Raw genomic sequence first — 7959 nt, 5'->3', positions numbered from 1 at the left:
CCAGAGGTTTACACTAGCACAGGATACTGTCTTTGACAGCAGACAGTGGCAGATGCCTAGCAAAGGAGATAAGAACAGGCGTGCACACGATGATGTCTCCCCAGAATAATTTTCCACCTTCCATTAAAAAGATTTGTACTTATGGTAGATACAGGATGGCAAAACCTCACTGAACTGATGCAGATGGCAGTGGGAAAGGCTACCGTCTTTCATTGCTCTAGACACATTTTATATATCCTACTTGAACTTGCATAAGTTGGATAGCTAGTGAAGGCTACAAGAATTCCATGCTGTCTATACAGAGACTTTTCTTCCTTTTTTAATCTCAGAAGCATATAACAGGTTTGAGATTAGGTTTATGCTTGCACGATGAGTACAGTTCAGTTAAAAATAACATAGAATATTACTGATTAACAGGACCACTATTAAATGTACATTTTATGTGATCACTGGCTGTTCTTCTTGACCAGTATACCATATAAAAATGGTCTTTTAATGGAAGAATACTGTACAGAGACCAAAATAGAAACTGCTAAAACAAACAAGATAATTATCTAAATTTTATAATATCACTCATAAAACGTCTGCCTTTTCCCTTTATGAGCTTGATAGATTAAATTTAGGGCAGATGTTTCATATAATTTACTCAGAAAACAGGAAAATTATTTTAAAAAAACTCATAAAATCTACAAAAACACAAATGAAACTAATCTAAAACATATGCAGTCTACAGATTTAAAGGAAAAGTTAGTTATTCCTGAAGCTATGGATAAGGATGCTTAAGAGATAAAACCATCTCTCCCACACATTTTATAGTATCGGATATTCTGAACTGCTTTAGACAAACAAAGACCCCTCTAAATTTAGGGTGCATGAGGTAGCTCTGGCTACTTTCCCAAAGACAAAAGGGAACTCACAGAAACACAAACCCTGTTCCTCAGTGCACAGAAGCCAATCTGTGGTATCTTAATTGAATTATAGAGGTACCTGCTGTAACATGAATGTTGTGGAAGAATACCAGGTAAAAGTATTACATATTATCTATTTTTGTGCTATAAAAGGAGGAAGAGGAGCAGGTGCGGTGTCTTTAATCCCTCAAAGAGAAAGAACATCTTCACTGTCAAGAGATACTGAAATCAAATACTGTTTGAAATGGAAGGTATTTATGGTCAGACAAAGACACATAGAGGCAAGTTTCATGAACATTTTGAAAGATTTTGTTCTGAAGGCTCAAAAGTCTCCGCACCACAAATGCAATTTTAAGAATGGCTCAGCTACAGAGATCCCAGGAAAAAAGTATATTGTGTGCTGTCTTGTTGCAAACTCTTTCAGCCCAAAGTCATCTGTCAGAACATAGTTTATTATTATCTGGGTTTATATATTAGCTGGGTTTTGAGATCCAGTTAAGAGAGCATAAGGTCTGGCAGTGCTTCTGGCAGTGCTGTTAGTGGAGGCAAGCAACATTTTTGGTTCCTCTTTAGACTGACTGTTAACTGCTGTTCAAGGTAAAGGTCTCTAATTTTTTGGGTGTGAGATTCTTGTAATGCAGGAGGCAACAGAGATGTATTTTTGAAATAAAATTTTTCCAGTCTGTCTCTGTGTAATGCTGGTTCCTGCACTTGATGAGGGCAGGAAAAGGAACTGAAACTCTGCACTCAATTGAAGGCTTCTGAGTTATGTCCTCGGTTTGCAGTGGTAAATAAATTACTAAACAGAAAAAAATCATAATAATAGAAAAAATCCCTTTTACGTGATTATCAGAATGTACAAGAATACAGAATCCATCTATATATTATTATTCATTTATATATGAGTAAAAAGCACCCAACCAAAGAATCTCCGTAACACACACAAACCGTGGGAACAAGGTTTAGGCATAAAAGAAATACAGCTACTATGCTGACAGTAGTCATGGATTTCATGATCAGAAGAGAAACAATAAATATTATAAGACAAACTACATGCTTTAAAAATTCCTGAATCAGGTAAAGTATCTGTTTCTCAGTCCCTGAAGTTCAGAGAGACAGGGTGCTGTGGTGGTTCTGCCTAAATCCTACCCTGCCTTGAAAGCAGATCAGCAGAGAGCAAATCCTGCTGCTGCTGGGTATGAACAATTTTTTGTGCAGAAGCACAGCTTTCCTTTCTAAGCCTTTAGCCCATTGCACTTTGTTCCTGCTGGCAACACATCACAGCCTGTTTTTGTGAGTGTGATAAAGAGGATTTGGCATTGGAGATGCATCCTGTGTGTGAGATGCAAAATGAAAGTAGCAAAGGAATGGATGAAAGCTACCAAGTGTTGCTCAGCCACCCTGTGTATCATCTGAGAAAGACAAGGCAGCTGCAAACAGAAAATCAAACAAGTCTACCTCAAACTCTTGGGGTAGTAGCAATTAACTCAATTAACTAAAATGTGCTGATTCCCTCTTACGAAGCAGAGATCCTTCAAAGGCAAACAATTGTCCTCCTAATATTGAATTGAATATTTTCAAATGTGTCACCTTAATAAAAGGTGTGGGACAATTCCTCTTTCAGAACACATCAGGTTGAGACAATGCAGGGAGAAATGTGCAAACGGTTTATGATGGGTAGCATCAAAGCAGTGCAGGGCAAACTAGCTCAGATACCTGATCTGAGGTAGGAAAAGCAACAAGTTTGCATTGATGTGGCATAAACACATGATCTTGAATAGATATGGCCAAGGCTCAAAAAAAAGCTGCAAAAATAGTTAGCCTAGTTCACATGCCAGTTCTTCCACAGACCATAAATAAGCTTCAAAGAATTATAAAACCAGGCAGTAGACACCAAATGCATGCAATCTTGGAGTAGTGCTGGTAGAAGTACATCACCACCTCTCTGCGGCACAGAAAAATTAGGTAAATACTTCATTCATACATGCATACACACACTGCATACACACATTCACTTCAGAGCATTTCTATAGTTTATTAGGTACTGGCACTAAATAAAGTTTTGTAAACATTTTCATTTCATGATTGTTAGCGGTAAAGAGAATATTTGTGGTGCATGGTCACTAAGCAAACAGAGTGAAAATACTTTTACAGGGAATATAAACAGTTTTATGGAGCATCAGAGAGCAAGAGGAAGCTCCAAATATAGAGCACCAGCAGCTGTTCTGGGGCAAGGCAGCTGCTCTGGATCCATCTAGTAGCAAGCTGTATTTGGGCAAACAAGTGGGTGGGGGACTGTGTAATGGAATATAGCAACTTTTAAAGTGGCATAACTCATAAATGGATGAGAGGACTTCTTTCTCTCATTTTTTTTATTATTTTTAATAAGAATTGGGAAAGTGGCCCAAAACTGTTCCTGGATAATCACTTGAATAAAATACTGTATTTATTTCAGTGTTATTGACACCCTTTCTCAATCTATTTTCCATGAATATTCAGTTTAATGGTAGGAAAGCTTGCAAAAACAGACACTAGAGCTGGTGCAAGAATATATGGCATTTCCACATTATATATTTTTGTAAGATCCAAATCCTTAGAGATTTATTTGTTCTGACACAAATAAATAATAAGAACACTAGAAAATTATGCGTGCAGGCAAATTTATCATGAGCACTGAAGATATGTTTGCAGAAAGCTTTCAGCAAATACCTGGGAAAGCAAATATACTGTAGATCAGCCATGATAGCTTGTGGGAAATTTATCAATTAAAAAAATACATTATATTTATAAAATTTCATACTCAGCTCCAGTCTAACAAATATACTAGACTATTACGCTGCAGCCAGGGCTGCTCATTCAGCAAGCCATTGTTTCTTCTCTTGAGGTTGCTAGAGTGACAATTGGTTGCCAACAGTATATTTTCATGGTAACTAATGACTACAGTTTTTTTCATCCTCAGAAAGATTTTTGGGTGCAAGCACCTAACCCACTGTGTATGTTGCCATGAGCTGCTATTTCACCCTGCACGCAGGGCACTGTCTGTGTGCCTCTGTTTAGAGGGTAGGACTTCAGTTGCTGTAAGTTCTTCAGCCTGTCCTCACCCATGGGTTTCCATAGATGCTTCTGTTTTGCCTAGCAGTAGATTTCTTTCCGTGACAACCAGAAGTAAATAGGTTATATGTTCTCCAGACAGCTGCTGTAACTTTTTGTGGAATACAAACCCAGCAGCATCAAAGCTGCCCTACAAGTAGTGTAACTATACTAACCAGAAGGAAAATTGATTTTTAACTTCAGATAGCTGAAGGGAGTGGATGCCACAATGACGTTTTCTGGTTCCTGCAACATACCTGCACAGTTCAGCTGGCCCTTTTGGCTTGGGTGAAAGAGGTGCTGCACTCTCAGGCTAGTCTGTCCAAAGTACAGCTGATCGGGAGGATCTTTCGTAATGATTGTGAGAGAAAAATATGCCTTTGATCCACCCTCATTGCCAGATCTCTGTGAACTGAAGCTTTTATCCAGCTGGGAGTCTACCTTATTTTTTGACAGGAGAGAGAGAGGCTGGTGGTTCTAATTCATGGCAGCAGCCATTTTTACAGCAAAATCATCTTCATTTCTTGTATTTGCATTGTTGGTATGGTTTTAATACACTACATTGGTAATTGTGATAAATTATCTCTATGCATGAGATGGCCCTTTGGGGATTCCTTGGAGACAGCTTTGCAAAGAAGCCAAGAATCATAACTGTCATCAACAAAAAACAGAAAGAGTCCCTTCCATCATTTGTTCATCTAAATCTTGTGTAACAAATGGCCAGCACACTCCATAGCTGATATCCCAGCTGGTTATCAGCCAGATTTCTGCCAAACCTTGCATTGTTATCCTTGGCCCATTAGCCTAGCGATATTAAGCTCAAACATTTCAGTACAGCTCCTGCTGTATTCCAATTGGAGAACAGTGATTTGTTCTTCCATTTCTCTCAGGAAGAATAGATCAGCTATGGGCATCATTTACAAAACCTAAGAAACTGAAGGCCTGCCTTCTTAGACTAAAGTGTTAATTACTTCTTTTTAATCACCTGTTTCTCACTAATCAATAGATTTCTTGAAAATTGGTATGGAGTAACATCAAGCACAGACTTGTGAACACTACTGCTGTACCGAATCTGCACCATAAAAGTATCCTTGTGCTGTACTTTCATAACTGTCTTTTACTCTTGTTTAAAAGAGCATAACTATCAATAATGCTTTGTTCAGTACGTGTGTATATAATAATGTATATGAGGCCATCATTATGGTGTTCACTGTGGAAATAATGCAGTCATACAAAAGACACATTGCCCAAAATAAAACCTAAGATAAATAAAGGAAGCTATAAAATGCTCTGCTGGGCCCGCTTCTGGACCTATTTAAAGTCAATGGCAAAGTTCCCACTGACCTGAAGCAGGAACTAGCTCCTTTTTCTCTTTCTAGATTTGTTTAGAAAGAACTACAATGACAGACTTGAAAGGTAAGGTGAAATATTTGGGGAGAGGGAGAGAAAGAAGAAAAAAAGGAAAAGAAACCAAAAGGGGACAAGGGAAAGGAAAAATCTATATTTTTAACCTTCCGCATAGGATGTAACAAGAATTGCTATGGGTGGAGTTTTTCAGATTTTCCGTGTTCTGGTTTTGCCAGAATACTTTAATATTTTACTGCTTGCATTTCTCTCCCACCTCTTTCCACCCTCTTCTCCGTGGGTACTTCTTCTGGCCCCAAAAAGCATGTGGTGCTTCACAAAACTAAAAATGTGTTTGCCATTAAATATAATGTGTAAAATCTTACAATGCTTTCAGAAAAATAGCACTCACATATCCAAAATGAGGGGAAAATGGTACCTAATCATACATATAATTCACAACATTTATTTCACCGGTAATGAACATTGTCAGGTTTTTCCTATGTTGAGCAGCCATACCTGAGGGGCACAGCGTTAAAGGGCACATTCAGTGCTGACATAAATGGTAACTACGGCCACTTCAGTGAAGTTATCTCCAATTAAGCCAGCCATTACATTCACTTCAAGGTATGCAATACATTTTAAATGATAGAAACAAGTCCAGGAAATGCTGAGTACTTCTACGAACCCTCTTTTATGTGTGACTCCCCCTGGACTCAGACTCCTTCCCTAAATCCAGTGGTTTTGTGGTAAGTGCTGCCCGAGCAAAACACGGTGATGGTCAGCGCTGTGTCCTGTTTACCGTCGCAATTAACAAAGCGGCATTCAGCGAGAGACACCAAAGAGCCTGCTGCACTTAAAGGGCTAAGGAGAGGTGATAACAGCCTTCGCTTCGTTAAGGCTCACTGCCCAACTTTACTGAAAATGTAGTGACAGATAAAACATAAATCAACATCCTTATCATTCTGGCTTCCTTGCCTGCCAAATGGGGGTTTAGTTTATCAGCGACCTGCAGGCCCACTGGCGGCCTTTACACTTACAGCTGGTCAGCGGGGTGGGACAGGGTGGAAGCTAAATGGCTGCTCTAAAACGCCTTGGTGTAAACAACCCAGGGAAGGACTTCCTTGAACTGCCAGTTACCTGAGTGCGATCCATCTCACTAAAGCGTCTGCTCCGAGAGGGGTAGTATCACCAGGAAAGAAAACAAATAAAAGACACCCAGCATGTTGCAGTGCCGGCACAGGCCGGGGAATGCTGTCCCCTTGAGGGGGTGAGGGATCCTCAACACGGTAAGCTCCTTATGGCATTGCTCAGGAGGCGGACAAGTATTTTGGAAAAAAAGGGACTTCATCAACACTGCCTGCTTCCTCTGTTTTGTGACCGGAATGTACAGCCTTTATGCATATATGTATGTATACGTAATGTACAGTGTTTGCTTTGACTCCCTGTGAGCCTCATCATAGGAGCAAGGCTTTCAAAGGCACCAGTATCACCCACGGCTCGGGACAGGACTGTATTGAGGGCATATTCATCCACCCACACAAGCCAGCAGACTTCTCTCCCTGTGTTACACAGAGGTTGCTATATGTGTGGGGATTTTAAAAGTATTTGTCCCAATTCATTGTGTCACAGCTATATTTGCATTAAGTTCAGCTCGTAAAACAAAACTCATTTAAACTGGGCCTTGCTCATGTGGAGGGTATGAGTTTGGACAGGGGAGCCCCCAGTTTTTGCTAGTTATAGGACTACACTGACATAATCAGCCTCATGCAAACACTTGGTGAGGATGAAATTCTCATTTAGATCAGTGATTTATTTCTCCCTTGAGATCTACTGCAGCAATTTCTTAGGTATTTAAAGTGAGGCAACTCTAAAGGTGCGTTTATGTCACTATCAAAAGGAGTGTCAAATGCAGGTGGGTTTGACAGACACTAGCACAAGACTTGTGGGGTTTTTTGTAACTAAACCTGAATTTGTTTTAAAAGTGTTCATTTTTTCCCATCCTTTGGCTATAGTGAGTCAAGCTATGTCACTTCATTTAAACAGCAAACTACTCCATATTTCTTCAGGTTTTGAAACACCCATCTTCTGGCAACAACTCCATGGAAAACGATGTGCTGAACACAAGCAAATCACAGGTGGAAAGTGAAGACACAATGTTGCACCCACACAGTTGTGCAAAAATAATGCAAATGTACACACTAAACAGTGTTATATACAATGGAGCCAAACCTTCTGGCAAAAGAATGTGCATTTTATAACGAAATTTTGCTTACTAACTCTTTTTTCACAAAGAAACATTTTCTAAATTTGTTTTAAACACCTGGGATGTAAAGAAAGATATTCTCTTCTTTGCTTACTTGTTTATATAGCAGTGTACTTTGACAAGGTTACCAAGGCAACAGCAACATACTTGCACCTATATTTAACCAAAAGGCTCCACAAAAGCACACATTGTACATGCTCAGAGTGTACATAAAATAATTAGTTAGTCCCCAAGAAGTCTGTCAGAAGAGCATGTTTCGATCTAGAGCTACAAGGAGCTGAACAAGGAATATTTTGAAGGAACAGATAGCAAGGGAGTGGTCTCTGGAAAGGACAGAGATGAGAGCAAAGC

At 39.5% G+C, this 7959-nt stretch overlaps 1 long non-coding RNA gene across 1 annotated transcript; it reads left to right on the top strand.

The window, feature by feature from the left end:
• The first annotated feature begins 6414 nt into the window (after positions 1-6414).
• On the top strand, positions 6415-7608 carry LOC121658282. Its single transcript, XR_006013921.1, has 2 exons — positions 6415-6631; positions 7412-7608. It is a non-coding gene; the product is annotated as an uncharacterized LOC121658282 (long non-coding RNA).
• Positions 7609-7959: the final 351 nt, after the last annotated feature.

The sequence above is a fragment of the Corvus kubaryi genome, unplaced genomic scaffold (assembly GCF_017639235.1).
Source record: "Corvus kubaryi isolate FWS band 111438036 unplaced genomic scaffold, C.kubaryi_AGA036_p1.0 split3-131, whole genome shotgun sequence".
In the NCBI taxonomy this organism is placed as follows: domain Eukaryota; kingdom Metazoa; phylum Chordata; class Aves; order Passeriformes; family Corvidae; genus Corvus; species Corvus kubaryi.
This window is presented reverse-complemented; position numbering and strand designations above follow the sequence as displayed.